This window comes from Ambystoma mexicanum, chromosome 2q, assembly GCF_040938575.1.
Source record: "Ambystoma mexicanum isolate Mex_15411 chromosome 2q, UKY_AmexF1_1, whole genome shotgun sequence".
NCBI lineage: Eukaryota > Metazoa > Chordata > Amphibia > Caudata > Ambystomatidae > Ambystoma > Ambystoma mexicanum.
The window spans coordinates 1315848267-1315864015 of record NC_090924.1 but is presented as its reverse complement, the minus strand read 5'-3'; the positions used below and the strand labels follow the sequence as shown (position 1 = coordinate 1315864015).

The 15749-nt window shown below is 44.5% G+C and overlaps 1 long non-coding RNA gene across 1 annotated transcript in view; it reads left to right on the top strand.

Annotated features, from left to right (window-relative positions):
• Positions 1–14543, top strand: part of LOC138570132 (uncharacterized) — a 476888-nt gene extending 462345 nt beyond the window's left edge. Inside the window, exon 4 of the long non-coding RNA XR_011303406.1 lies at positions 14097–14543. This is a non-coding gene — a long non-coding RNA (uncharacterized lncRNA). The remainder of the gene's footprint in view (positions 1–14096) is intronic.
• The last annotated feature ends 1206 nt before the right edge of the window (positions 14544–15749 follow it).

Here is a 15749-nt window from a genome sequence, read left to right as displayed (position 1 = left end):
ATGTCTTCCCTCCCTTGTCTTGTGGAGCCTGGAAACACTTTTGTACATGTGCAGTCTAAATTCCATATCATATATCATATCATATGGGCAGCCCTGGATTGTGGAGTGCAAAAATTGGCAACATTGTTGTTGAAAGAAGATGGATAGGGTCTGAATCTGTTAAGTACACTAGACCTACAAGGTCGTCGGTAGGAGAGTGGGAGGTGTAAGGATGCAAGATTTTAGAAGTGAGGAGTTAGTTGAGGGATGAGGCAGTAGTGAGGGTGTTGTCGCTTCCCGGCTAAAGGTTGAAGATTTCACTGAAATCAAGGTGTGGCCCAGTGACACGCAGAAGAAGCTCCATGAATCATATTGGTGTTTAATTGTAATTGTACAAGCTTACTACAATGCAAGGATGGCAGGCAACATGTACAATGTATCCCTATGGTGTCCCCCTCCCTTTATGCTGGTGCATAATGCCGGCGGACCCCAAAGGGATCGCTAGCATTTGAAACAGAATGAAAATCTATGCTGGCACAAAGACTGGAGCATGAGTATGGTGGAGAATACGGTAGGCAGTGAAAAAACAATTTGGATTCCGCCCCTCCTTTCAGCCATACAAATGATTGAAAATGAGCCGTGGCACCAACGGAAGGCGTAAACGCCCTAGGCTAGGCTTAAATGCCTTCCATTAACATTATGGCTCAGGGGACATGGGCTCCAATGTGTCGAATACGCATGAGTCCTATGTCTTGCTACTCCAACACTCCTCCCAATACACTGATAAATCTACATACTCCCTGACACAAGCTGATCAAACAATATTCCCAGTCCCTCCCCAAATCCCAACATATTGATCAATGCTTCTCAGGGCCAGCCCCTCGCTTAAACCAAATAATCAACTACCAGTGCAGTCGGAATCTTAAATACCAGTAGGTTCAACACCTGGTTTTAAAGCACAGTAGAAGTCATTGGGCCTCATTATAGGTTTGGCGGTGCCGGAAAAGTGGCAGTGAAAGTGACAATAATTCTGTTACTGCCACGTTTCCTGCACCGCCAAACTATAAGTTTGCCGGTGGTCGTTGATTGATTTACCTCCAGTCAAGAGCTGGAGGTAAGACGGGCCCCCACTGGCAAAAAACAGCCGATATTACCGGCACCTGTATAGCCGGTGCAGGTAATACCAGCATTCCTAATTCCCCAACGGAATGGGGAAGGATCGCCATTGCTGGCACCTGTAATATCCTGGTAAGACCGGGATATCAGGCACTGGTAACAGCAGGTCCGTTTGCCAGTATCCCACCGGTATTACCAGCGAGATACCAGCAAACGTATAAAGAGGGCCAATACTGGGCCGTAGGTGAGTAAAAATCTGGCAATATGCACCTCTCTGACTGCAATGTGTGATGTTGCATATATATGGGCACACAGTGCCTTGTTTGGCGCGTGAATAGGCGAGCAAGCTGAACCCCGACGACCAGAAATAGCTTGCATATCCGAGGCGGAGTGCAGTCAAGCGCAGGAACAATCATTGCAGAAAGCTCTGCGGAAAGCGAGGAGACAGGACCGCTGATCACCTTCAAGTGGGAAAATTATGATTGCAGCTGTAATCTTTTTTTCGTATCTCAGGATGAGATGAGGACAGATAATCGATAAAGAAACTTGTTTAAAAGAGAAGACCTAAGCCCCCAGTCCACCCATTAAAATCCAGCTACCGCCTGGAACACATGTTGAAGTCTACTGGCAAAGAAATATCAATGTTGCATTTATCATTCACTCATTAGACAGTGTCTAATTACATGTTATGATTTGATAGGTTATTTATAACGCTCTTAATACCCAGAAGTTTCTAAGCACAGACCCGGGGATTGAACCTGTCTTGCTTCCAAGGCGAGCACGTTGCCCCTGAGCTATCCTCCCGAGACTGGTATGTTCCGCCGGTATGTACCTCTGCACTAGCATAGGCTGTTTCATACAGACTGACCAACTGGGCAACAGCCATGTCTTTGCACTGGTCAATTGATGAACATGTTGTTGCACAACTTCCCTACATTAGGCAAAACTGGCGTTGGTGCAGATTTCCCTAGCATGGGTGCACTTTATGTGATCCGGCCCAGATTGTCCAATTAGTACAATTTACTAAACATGAAAGAACAGATTGCAACAGGCAAGTAGACAATTGTACCAATTCAACTATCTCTATCAATAGGGTGCTATAAAAATAAATTGAGGGTCATTACGAGTGAGGCAGTAAGGGGTTAACGGCACCGGTAAAGGTGCCGGAGCCGTCAACCCCTCACCGCCCCATTACGAGTCTACTCGCGGGAACCCGCTAAGGATGCCTGGTGTTACCAGGCGCCCTTAGCGGGTCCCGCGAGCAGACCAAGGTGCTAACAACCGGCCCATTGTTAGCACCCTCCCCATTCCCATTGAGCCCTATGGGGGCTCGAATGGCAAAGGGGATGGGTTCTTTGAATGAGGAATTACCGGGCCCTCCAAGGTTGGAATGGCCTGGTAATTACGCATTCAAGGGACCCGGACCCGGTACCCGGTAAGCGGGTAGCCATGCCGCTAATAGCAGCATGGTCACCTCCTACCTTGTAACGACCCCCATTGACACCCTTTATGTCTGGGTTTAGACAACAAGCACTTCTGGGCCCGATTCTGGACAGCGTTTCTAACATTTTCGGTAATTAACACATATTCTGAAGTTGGCGTATTTTCTCTAAATCTGATTTAATGCGCAACTTTCGTAATTTGAGCTCTGGTCGCTAGGATGGGTGGTAAAACAACGTAAGTGCCGTAAGTGGCACTTACGTAGTCTGTGAATTAACATGATGATTCTCGTGGTGCTCCTCCACTTTTTTGCGAATGCCAGAAAGTGGCGGCCGTTCACAGGACCTCTTTTGCGTCGTATGGGTTCGCTGTTGTGGAGAAGTGCGACGGATAGCAGTGGTTGGTAACTGGTAAGTATGCTGTGACATGTGATGCAGCCTGACTCCAGCCCCGCAAGCCCCACCCACCCGCGACACAGAGGAACCGCTCAGGAGGGCGTTGATGTTCTGCACTCCTTTCCCCAGCCGCCATTCCCGTTTGCAAGCTTTGCTGGGGCACCATGGGAATGGGGCCATCCCTGGTGAAAGCAGGCTTTCTACATGCTGGCCATACTGGTGTATTGCAAATGTACACCTTCCACTTTCATTGAAAAGAAAAGAGACATTTCCAAACTCAAAAACGCTGCTTAAACTTGCAGTCCATAGCTGTCTTGGAAAAGTCTTTCTATTTTTTGTTCAGAGTAGCACACAAACACCCTGCACTTTTTGTACCCCTTCATTTGTGTTTTATCGGTGTGTTATCGATTGTGTTGTGTTATCGATTGTGTTCTCCGCAGCACTTTTGTTAAATTGCGATGAACTCGCTATCTCACGAAACTGCTGTCAACTTGCAATCCATCCAGTATCTGTAACAGAGAGGCGGATTGTAGACAGTGGGCCTCATTATAAGTTTGCCGGTCCATTAACTATGGTACCGATAAGCATGCCGTTACCGTTGTTAACAGACCGGTAAACTACAAGTTCTGCTCGCGGGTGCCATTACGGCTGCCAGATCTGACCTGGCAGCCTTACCAGCACCCACGAGCACAGCATGTCGGATGCACCGGCACCATTCTGAATGGTGCCGTTGCATCCGACCTCCTCATTCCCATTGAGCCCTATGGGGCTCAAATGGAATGGGGAACATTCCATTCCGGCGCCCGTGAATGGGCAATTATCGGGTCGGCATGGCCGTAATGACCCAGTAATTGCCCATTCTCGGTTGCTGGAATTTTTTTTGAAAGTTTGGCGGCAGCCTGCCGGTTTTAACGGCAAGGCTACCGCCAAACTTATCATGAGGCCCAGTGACTGCGCTGACGGCCAGGCCCACTTCAGAATAAGCATGGTGCCTGGGCATCAGAAAAAGGTGCAGTGAAGCGTGCTGTTTAGCATGTTCACTGCGACTGGCTCAGAATCGGACTCGGAGTAGACAGGGAGCCTTGCATTGTTTAAGTATCACAGCTGTCTCCTGGTATCACAGCATTTCGTCCGCAATTGAGCGTTTCTATTGCATTTTACAGCCAAACTACTCAAATCAGGTTGACTCTACAAAGCACAACAGTGTTTCGCTGCACTCCACATTTTTGGACGAATAGTCAGATGTTGTTTGATACCCATCTTCAATTCTGTAGGATGACTATCCTTCTCTCTCTTTCTCTTTCTCTCTTACTCTCTCTTTATCTCTCTCTCTCTCTCTCTCTCTCTCTTTCTCGCTCTCTCTCTTTCTCTCTCTCTTTATCGCTCTCTCTCTTTCTCGCTCTCTCTCTTTCTCTCTCTCTCTTTCTGTCTCTTTCTTTCTCCCTCTCTCGTTCTCCTTCTCTCTCTTTCTCTCTCGCTCTCTATCTTTTTCTCTCACACACACACACACACACACACACACACACACACACACACACACACACACACACACACACACACACACACACACACACACACACACACACACACACACACACACACACACACACACACACACACACACACACACACACTCTCTCTCTCTCTCTCTCTCTCTCTCTCTCTCTCTCTCTCTCTCCCCCCCAACCCCCCCCAATAACTTACACCATGGGAGACTCACACTAGGTGCAAAAATCGGCGCCATGTTCTCTTTGTCGGTCCTCTTTATCCCAGTCCTTAATCTACAAGGTGTCCTCACAAGGGAGATAGGTACTTAAGAAGCCCCACAAAAAATGCTCGGTTTTATTTTCTAACAAAAGCTCCTGCCCTCAGCCGGTTATCAGCCCTGACTCACATAGACTTTCTGTTTTGTCACTCTCCACTGGAGGCAGGTCCGAGTGTGCTCTCCTCGCCAGCATGTTCTAGGTAAGTGCTGCTATACTACTTGGAAATGTCTGTAGATAGCTTTATGTTATACATAAGGTCTCCCCTTTTAGGTATTATATTCCCTGGTCATTTGTTCCAGGACATTGTAAGGAATATATGCTCAAGCATAGGTGACACTACTATGTAAAATATTTTCTTTCTTAAAGGCTAGCCTTTAGAAAAAAAGTGGCCGAGCAGCTTGACTTCTTGAATGTTTATCCAAGTCTTCGCCCCACTTCTCTGTCCGGACCGTGCTACCTGTGTTTATTGCAGCCTGTCCCAGGGAAATGTAGATTATATGATGGCCGAGGCCTGTAGCAATATATTTAGTAGGCCTTAGTGTGGGTATGGTCTATCCTTTCCTCGTGAATGGAATTGCTCTCTGGATACTATGGCAAGCTGCCAACTCCAGTAGCAGAAATGAATCTGATGAGCAGGCCGGCTTGCAGATAGCTCTGCAGATAAGCATTCACTTCAGATGTGGTCTGCTTTTCTCAAGTCTGATTTACCTTTCTCCGTCCTACCGGAAACTGCTTGGCCACGAACAAATAAATGGCCTCATTACAAGTATGGAGGTAAGTTGAAAAAGTGCCGTTAACAGAATTACCGCCAAAAATACCACTTCGGCCAAATTAAGGATCAGGGAAAATGGGTGCTAATTATGCCAGTGGAATTAGCACCAGAGGAATAAGCACCAGCAGAAACACAGTGAAAAGTTCACTGGTGTTAATTCCACCAGAGGAATTGGTGCCAGAAGTAAAAACAGTAATTCCACTGCATTACAAGTGGAAAAATGGGAGTTAATAATACAAAAAATGGGCACAGTTACCTCTGCCAAAAAGGTGGTGGTAAATGCATCCCGGTGAAGAAAATGAAGCCACTGGTGCACCCCACCAAATCAAACAGGCTATGTAAGGGACACACCTTCCCCAAACTCACTCCGAAGCACCATGCAGCACTGGGCAGTTAAGGCAGAGGAGATGCATGAGAAGGAAGTTGCCTATTCAGACCATCGCCATGGACACACACAGATGTACAGTTATTTTTTATTTATTTCTTTTTATTGGTTTAAATAAACCTTTAAAGAAAAATAAAATCACATTTAATTATTCATAAAAAAGAAATCACAATTAACAAATAAAGCAAAGAGAAGCAGAGGATATCACAGAATACAATAATAAAATTAAAATAATAAAAAGTAATGAAAAGAAATTAACACTGAATTGGGCAAAGTGCATCATTAATCGCAAGCCAATATTTAGGTCCATTTTTCGTGCGATTTGGCTAGTTCATCTTCAATGTTTTTAAGGAGAAATGTCAGGGCGTATGTTAGTTTATTATTTATCTCTGTAAAACATTCCACCCACCATTCTTCCATGGTATGAAGAGGTTTGTTTGTTACAATTGTGCTAAACAGTGTCATTCTTCTCGTGGAGAAAGCTTCTCAAGTTAAAACGAGATGTTTGATATTCTCTTCAAAATGGTCACAGAATCTGCATTTTGGGTTCAGCTTCTCATATTTGCTCCATCGTCTAATTACTTCTTTTGTCTTAAATTGATTTAGCCTGAATTTCATAAGCAAGGTTCTCTTTTGTTTGTCCGGACATTTTTCAAGATATGTGTACGTTGAATTGTTGGCTTTCCCTTCTGGAGGAACATCCTTCAAGAGCGAATATTTGGCTCTGTTTGTGCAGGTGCTGATCCAATCGATTTCCCACAACTTTTTTTTACAGCATCTGGATTTCCATTAGAATTTGGTGACATTGATTTATCCAGGCCGAAAAAACTGTATTTGATTGTTTGGCAACCAATTTGTGTAGAATTTTCATTTGCGGTGCACCATTTGGCAAGATTGACAAAGTGTTCCATGTAACTTTTGCATTTATTGAGATCAGTCCCAATTCGTACCTTACTACAACTGCCGGCAATCCTCTACCAACTTTCAAAATTCTGCCCCAAAAGATATTTTCAAGGTTATCCCACAGACTTGCAGGACATCCAAAGGCAGTTTCGGCTCCATAAATTATAGCAGGCACCGCTTTTTGTTTGTAAAATTTTAAAGTCGGAACCAATGAAAACTTGCCATATTTTGAATCTAAGGCCATAGCTTGGGCACTTAATTGACAACATTTTGATTTTGTTTTCTCAACCCAAGTATGATCATTTATGTTGGAATTTAGCCACATAACCAGGTATTTTACCTGTTTTACCTGTTGTAGTGGTTCGCCGTCAAGGCGCCAGTTGAATTTCTTGGATGTACCTTTAGTCAGATTTTGTAATGTTAAAATGACAGACTTACTTAGATTTATCTGTAGATCATTAGTTTTGACATATTGTTCCAGCACATGCAGTTTCCTTTGTAATCCAATGGGTGTAAGGTCCGTTAGGACTAAGTCATCTGCATATAGGATCCCATTTAAAGCAGAGTCCATTATTTTCGGGTCAAATCCTTTTGCTTTTCCAAGTGCTTCACCAATATCAGAGATGAAGGCATTGAATATTATGGCCGCTAGAGGACACCCTTGTTTGACTCCACAATGAGTACGAATGGGTTCCGATAGAGTTCCACTTGCATCCAACCGAATATAGATCTTAGTATCAGTATGCAAATCCTTGATGGCATGTAAAAGGCTGTTTGAACAATTCCAGCTTTTTAATTTTGTCCAAAGGATTTCTCTGTCTATGCTATCAAAAGCATGAGACAGGTCAACAAATGCAAGGTACACTTTAGTTTTTTTCATAATCATGTCCATTTTTATTAAATTGATGAGTATTAAGTTTAGGCAGCAGCCAACGCCCTTCACAAATTCACTTTCTCTGGTATCAATATGATTGGTTAAAACTAACCATTCCATCAATTTATGCTGAAGTTGTGTTGCATAAATCTTACCTATTACATCTAGCAAGGCAATAGGCCTATAATTGATCGATTGCCCTTTTTAAATATTGGTACAACAATAGGGGTGATACCTTCCATGGCGATTCTATCAAACAGTACCATCCGGACCAGGTGCTCGAGAGTTAGAACGTTTTTTGATGGCTGATAGCATTTCTACCTGATCAAACTGAATGTCCCAAGAAGAGAGAACAGGTAGCGGAGGGTCAGGTGTGTTTCCCTTTGTTGAGAACAGGATTGAAAAATGCTCAATCCATTTTTTTTCAGTGAGCATGTTCTTGTTTGATGCTATTTGTATTCCAGATTCATTGTTGATAATTGACCAGAAATCTGCAGAATTTTTCTCTTTCATGGACTTCATTATTTGTTCAGCATCATGTTGTTCGGTTAGAGCACGATGTGCTATCAGCCAATTCTTATAGTTTTGTTTGATCATTTTCCTCATCTTCAGCTCATCCATTTGACTGTCATTTTTTAATTGTCACAGGGCCCTGCGCATTTTTCTTTTCCTCATGACAATTTCAGGGTTGTAAATATGTGAGTATTTTTGAGACTGAATACCACTCGGGTTTTTTGAAATCTTATATTGTTCTAACAGGGGGGTATAATCTACACCCAACAAGTCAATTTGTTTCTCATAATCATTTTTCAATATATTCACGTGTTGTGAACTAAGTTTTAATCTGTTACCACTACAATTGGGAATTATATTCCAATTCCATCTTGTTGGAAACGATTGTTGTGGCATTTCAAGATGTGCTATGATCATATTGCGATCACTGACTTGTGTGTTAAGCACTTCGAAATTTAGAATCCGTAATGATACATTTTCAGATACAAAAATGTAGTCCAAGATGGAGTTTTGTTTATTTCTTTGCCAGGTTGGTTCGGCAGGAATGTCTCCCTCGACATTACCATTCAGCCTGGAGATTCTCCGTAAAGTTAGTTCTTCGGACCAATTTTGTATCAAATTCTGTTTCTTTGAGAGGTTATTATTACTTCTTTCTATAAAATCCAAATTAAAATCTCCACATATAATCAGACCGGCACTGGTACCTTTAATCATTAGTTCGTCAATTATATCCATAATTTGTTCAACAAAGGAAGATGTTCCAGTTTTACTATGATGCCAATACGAATTTATGACAAAAAGTGTCAGATGTTTATTGTCATTATTAATGTTCCTTTTGATGGTAACAACTTGAATATAAGATGATATGTTGTTATATTCCATCAGCCTACAACCAGAGGCTTTTTTCACAAGAGTGAGAATGCCTGCGCTTGTCCTGTAATCCCTTTAATAGCAGGATTGAATGCTATTTCATAATCCTCTGTAATAGGACAGATATCTAACCGAGTTTCTTGCAGGCATATTATATCTCATTTACCCATTTATCTTTGAAGTTATACAAATGAGTAAAGCCTCTTGTATTCCACGAGCCAATGGCTAGGACAACATTTTTCGGCTTCAATAAACATTAACTTTGGCTATTGTTCGCTAAGGTTGCTGCTAACCAATTCCACTCGTTATGAGGCACTTGGTTCTCTTCACTTCTTTTTTTTGAGGGATTTGATGAGTGTTTTTTACTGTAAATCGAATTAGCTCGGATTGTTTTGCTTTTTGATTATTAGTATGTTCATTTTGAAGCGGATTGAATTATTTGTAGTCCACTTTCCAACTTTCATTTGCCATTATTTGCGAATTTGACTGACTTCCATTTGGAACTTCATTTCGCTGACATTCAGTCAAAGGGACTACATCATTTGATTTTTTGGTCAGGATGGTACTATCTACTTCGACAATGTCAAAGCCGCAAGGTAGTAGGGCTGCAGCACCTTGTAGTAGAGTTTCACACACAAGTCTGGAATTTACATATAAAAACACTCTATCCAAAGCAATATCATCCCTGAATTCCACAGCCTTAATATCACTGGACTCAATAGTGCGTAACACAGGAACCTGATGGAACAGACTTAAGATATTTTTTCTGTTCAGTTATAACACTGTATCAACCGTCAAATAATTGAAGACCTCCTCACCCTAATCCACCCTGACATTGAGAGTACTATCAGAGGCACATACCAGCACATCTTCAGCATGCTGTATGGCATGTCACAACCAACATTTTTCAAAAGTGCTGGGACAAGTGTTGGATACACTACTGAAACATGTGCACCAGCACATCTCTCTGCCCTGCACCCCTGCAGAGGTGCATACCATGAAGGCCATCTTTTACACCACTGCCCACTTCCCCAATGTAATAACGGCTCTGGACTACTCACATTTGGCATTGGCAGCATGTTAGGGTTGGCTCTTATACTGCAGTGTGCTGAGCCAGGATTGATGTCATCATCAGAATGTAGGCTGTGAGTGTGAGGTCAGAATGTTTAGAGTTGAATGGGTTCTAACCCAGGCAGTTAGATTATGTGAGCCTGGGTGGTGGGAGCCAGTGGGCTCCTGTCCCTTTCCTCTTTATCTCCTAATATCTATGATGACATCTGATCCTTTTAACAGAAGAACCCTAATAAAGTAACCACTATGCGTACCTGGCCTGTATATCCTGAGTGTCCCTTGGAGTGAAGCCTATGACCAAGAGCCGGTCATAACAATTGGCGACGAGGATGGGATAAAGGTATGGTGAAGGAGGACCTTGGAGTGGACTGGAGAAAAAGAGAAACAGGTACCTGTGTAATGTCATGTAAGAGTGAAGAAGAGACTCTGCTGCGGGGGGTGCAGGCAAGAGGACAGTTGAGAGAGAGGGAGAGCCCACTGCCCCCCATGGACTGTGCAGCGCCCACCACCCAGGGCTGAGAGTGACAGCATGCCCCAGTAGTTTCCCTGAGGGGGAGAAGAGATTTTTTTTTTTTGCCTGTCTGTCTCTGGCAAAGGCTAAAGGTGGCTGTCCAGCCCTTGAGGAGCTGTGATCCGCCCCAGGGCTGTGTGAGGCAGCCTGGCCCAAGGGACTACCAGGAGCAAGGACCCCTGGGATAATAGGGGAGAAGAGTCCTGCCATTGCCAGAGCCAGCAAGCATGGCAATTCTGGAGATCAGAAGTGCTGCCAAGTGTGAAGAGTGACACCCTGTGCGTAGTAAGGGAAGATGCCCATCAGAGGGTGCTGCATTTGTAAGGCTACCTGCTGCCAGCATTATTCTAAGGAAGATTAAATCTGATTTCTTAATGTGGCTGAGGCTGCTGTGTGTTATCGCACCACGGATTGTGTCGGCATCCTATTTTAAAGGGGTCGTGTTGTCTGTGATTGGGGTCGTGTTGTCTGTGATTGGATTTGAAGAAAGTAAAAGAATCTGCGGTCTGTGTCAGCAGGTGACTGTTATTTGAGTGGAGCTCAGACAGGCTCCGCTGCTGCATTGTGACTGGTGACGTCACGGGGAAGACACAGGGAGATGGCGATGCGGCATAGTGTTGGGCCATCAACGTTCTCAGAAGAAACGTTATCGGAGGTGGTTGCCCGCATTAGAGTAAAGCACCTCAGTCGGCGTGCTCACGTAGACGTCAAAGATTCAGGAAGTGGAGAACTACGCGTTCCGACTATCCGGAACGGAGCAACAGCAATCGCCTCTGCTGCCGAGGGAGTTTCTTGTCACGATTTTGGTGGTTGGTGAGATGTAGGGAAGCGCAGCCTAGGGCAGCTCATCTCTGGTAAGGCAGCTGTTGTGTCCTACAAGAGCAGTCAAGGAAAGGACATTGTTGGGCAACATGAGCTGCTCTGCCCAGAAAGTGAGTGCGTGCATGACTCAACGTAGATGGTATCGCTTATGTTTTTTGTGGATGCAATGCTGACTGTGGCGGCGGACTACCCATCGGAGCATAGAGGTACTTCCAAGGTGCTCCATGAAGTGGCAGGGCGACGTGCTGTTTACCAATAGAAATAATTTCCCTGGGAGGTTTTGGGGTTTTGTGTTCACTCATAACAATTACTATGAACTTTGTGAGTTGCGCTAATGATTCCTGGTGGGGTTATGTCGATTGCCAGCGATGCAGGCTCCATCAAGTAGCATTGTGAATTATTTGCTGCGGGGCAACAGAAGTATTGCCGATGGTGCGTTGGCATGTTGTGTGGGTTTTTTACAAGCTGATGTTTATCAGATGACATATTTAGAGAGTAATTCATTGATGTTATCAACAGTTAAAGGTGCATTTAAGGGTGACGCTTTGGATGCATTATGGAGTTGAGTGTGAAAAAGTAATGAAATGATTTCTATGCTTAGCCTAACACTTTGAGGAATTTCAGCATTTAGAGTTGCCTTTTAGTGACAACATGGACTTTTAGGTCTCATTTAAAGTCGGTTATCACTCTTGTGTGGCTACAGGGGTTGTGTTTTAGTGGCATATATGAGGTTGATTGAGGTGTACATTCAAAGTGGTGTTGATACTATTATGCCTAGTATAACGTTTTGAGGCATATTAGAATATTAGGTTGCCTATTTAATGGCGACTTGGACTTTTAGAAAATGTGACCTGAATGTACAATGTGTCAATGTATCACTCAAAGCTATGTTTAGTATAACCAATTTTGAGGCATTACAGACATGGTGTGAGCGTGTGCGTTATTAATGTTTTACCCAAGATTCCTGCTGGAGCGACTGCAGCACTTACTGGCAGAGTTACATTGTATGTACGGGTTTGACTGTGTTTGATGTCGTGGTGTATGTTTTGACTAGAGTGTGAGTGTGGTGTATAACCAGTGGTTGGTCAAGGAACCCTGCGGGGTCTGTAAGAGATTTTAGATGTAGTGTATGACCGAGGAGTGGTCAAGGAACTTGTTGGAGTTCTGATGGGTGAATTGGTTAGTGACTCTGAGGGTCAAGAGGTATCTAGTAGTAGATTAGTACCATAAGCTTTGCGAGGCTGTGTTGTTGTGATGATTGGTGGCTCTGAGGAGTTCACATGAAACTTAGTGAAGCTTTTATGTTGTTTTGGATTGTGGCTCTGCGGAGCAGTCCAGAGGCATCTAGCAGGGGACTAGTGCCTGAAGCTGTGTGAAGCTTCTATGTTGTTTTTGATGGTGTGTAGCTCTGCAGAGTTTACTTGAAGCTGTGTGAAGCTTTGATGTTTTTGGTGACCTTGGAGTTGTTAAGGGCCAGGGATTTCTTGGAATTCTGAAGATGCAAGTGACATTGCATTTAGTGTTTTCTTTTAACTTTAGGTGACTTTTGGAATTGTTCTTGAGTCCGCTCTTGATTAATTTCAGAAGCCTGGCAACGTTTCATCTGCAGCTGTGTTCACTTTGGGGTGTTTATTGTTTATTTATGGGATGTTTAGATTATGTGAGCCTGGGTGGTGGGAGCCAGTGGGCTCCTGTCCCTTTCCTCTTTATCTCCTAATAACTATGATGACATCTGATCCTTGTAACAGAAGAACCCTAATAAAGTAACCACTATGCGTACCTGACCTGTGTATCCTGGGTGTCCCTTGGAGTGAACCCTATGACCAAGAGCCGGTCATAACACGGCACCCCAGGTGTCAAAGCATGAATTTCGAAACCGTAAACAGTACCATTTGAATGCGCAATGTACATGCGACACAGAGCTCACTGTGACCCACTGTTGCACCCGTTTCCCAGGTTTAAGTCATGATGCCATAGTTCTACGGAGCAGCACCCTGCCTGCATACATGGAGACCCACAGAGGACAGCACACCTGGATCATAGCCATGTATCCACAAAGGTGAATGTAGAAGTGAAGGGGGGAGGGGGCAAAGAACCGCCATGCACTCGTAGTGCAGAGTATAACAGGTCATAATCTGCATGGCCATGCAAACACCCCATGCCCTCCCCCTCCACACTAAAGCAGTCGAGCTGAAGGGACCACAGGTCCAAGAATGCATAGGACACCTTACTCTGGTAGAGCGCCCCATCCTCTACCCCACAGATCTGATGCCTGGCATAGTTGACCACCCATGGTAGGTGAAAGAAAAGCACTCCACCATACCCAGTAGCACACAAAAGTCCAGAGACATACAAAATGCCAATCAAACACAAATCCACAGGCACTCATCAAATACACCCCAATGGCCACGAAAAAGGCAGCACAGGCTGCAACTTGCACAGTAACCATTGGGTTGTGCAAGGGCAAATGGGAAACCCAGACTATGGGGGGACATACCTATTCTGCATAGCAGGATGGGCCCAAGCCCTTTGCATTGTTAAATACAAGGGAAAAACACCCTGATGGCGATTATGTACTCAGATAACTGCATGGAATTGTTAAGTATGCACAACTTAGGCAGGACAAGGAAGTATGACGGTTACCTATTTGCAAATGACACTGTTTCATTCCACTTGCAGGTGACGCTGGCTAACCACAACTAACATGCCTCATGACCCCAATAAGGAACCCTGGGATGCCACATGAAATTGCCTACATCGAGACACGCACAAGAACCAGGGTTTGCATAGAACGCACATTTGGACTCTTGAAAGGAATATTCCGGTGCCTCCACTGGACTGAAAGGGCATTCATATATAGCCCAGAGATGTTCGGGAATATATTCCTTGTGTGTGTGATGCTGTATATATAATCTGTGCATCAGGAGGAATGTAGCAGTGTCTGCTAAGGAGGACGGGGTACAAGCAGATTCAGAGAAGGAGGGTGACACGACATGGGCTGGCAGATCAGCACAGGATGATCGTGGAGAAGGAAGGGATGGACTAATGCGGCATCAAGAATTGAAAGAGAATTTGTTCTGACATTACATATCCACACTACACAATATAAATAGATACATCACTGTATTAAAATGCATGACACAACCCAAAAGACTACCAGATCTTTACTTGTGATGCAAACTCCATTTATTAAGTCGGTGAAACACATGCCCTCCCACCTCCCTCAATCTCCAACAGCCATGACCTCCAGCCTTCCTCAATCCCCAACACCCATGCCCTTCAACCTCCATCAGTCCCCAACACGCATGAAGAGCCAAGGTCTGGGGGGAGGTGCTTATTTTGGCAGGTAAACTCCAGCCCCACACCTGACCGGTGAGAAAGGGCCAATGCTGGAGACTGATAAAAGGTGCATGGTGGTAGCTGTATCAAGTGGTAATCCTGCTTGATTTGAGCAAATAACTCTCTTGGCATTTGAGGTGAGGGATGGTACAACTGGCAAGGAAATTGGCAGATTTGCAGCTGAGGTGGTGATGGGTGCAGCAGCAGATGTGTGGTCAGGCAGCTTTGTTGCAGTGGCCAGTGAAGAGGTTACTACAGCAGTGACAATGCCGGTAGAGGTGGCAGATGCCTCCGGGTACACCTTTGATCCAGCATTTTTGGCTTGGCTCTTGCAGTGACTGCCTGATGTCTGGAGTGCATTGGTGGCAGAAGTGTTTCTTGGGGTTGCAGAGTCTACTACTGCGTTGATGGGCATGGCATGTGGATGTGCTATATCACTGCCACTGGTGCCTTTACCCTGGCTGCCTTATGTGCCTGAATTGAGAGCAAAGAACTAGATTCATTTGTCATGTATACTGTGGCAGGTATATGCATGGAACATAAGGAATGGTCAGGGGTCTGAGGCCATCTACGTATCTGGGTCTCATGCCTGTCCTTTGCACAATACACTGGGATGTAGGTTACCTATGCACCATCAACATTACTGGTCTATGACTGATACAGGGTGCATGTGTATCATTGTCCTGGTGTGATTGCCAGGATGTGTCCCCCGGGTTGTTGCCACAGGTGGATACCATCCTTGGACTGCATTGTGGAGGATGTCTGTCCAGCCCTATTTAAACTGCCATGCTTGTGATAGGCCTCTGACTCATGAGGTGAATACCTTTTTTGATGCTGTATGATGCATGTGTTGGTTCAGGTGTGGGAGGCTGGTAATTAATATAATCTGAGTGTTACCCTAATGCTGTCTAGGACACAAGCAAGGCCTTCACATTTCCCTGCCCCCTTAGTGTCCTTTCGTATTCACCTGGCTCTGGTTGACTTCCTGTTCCT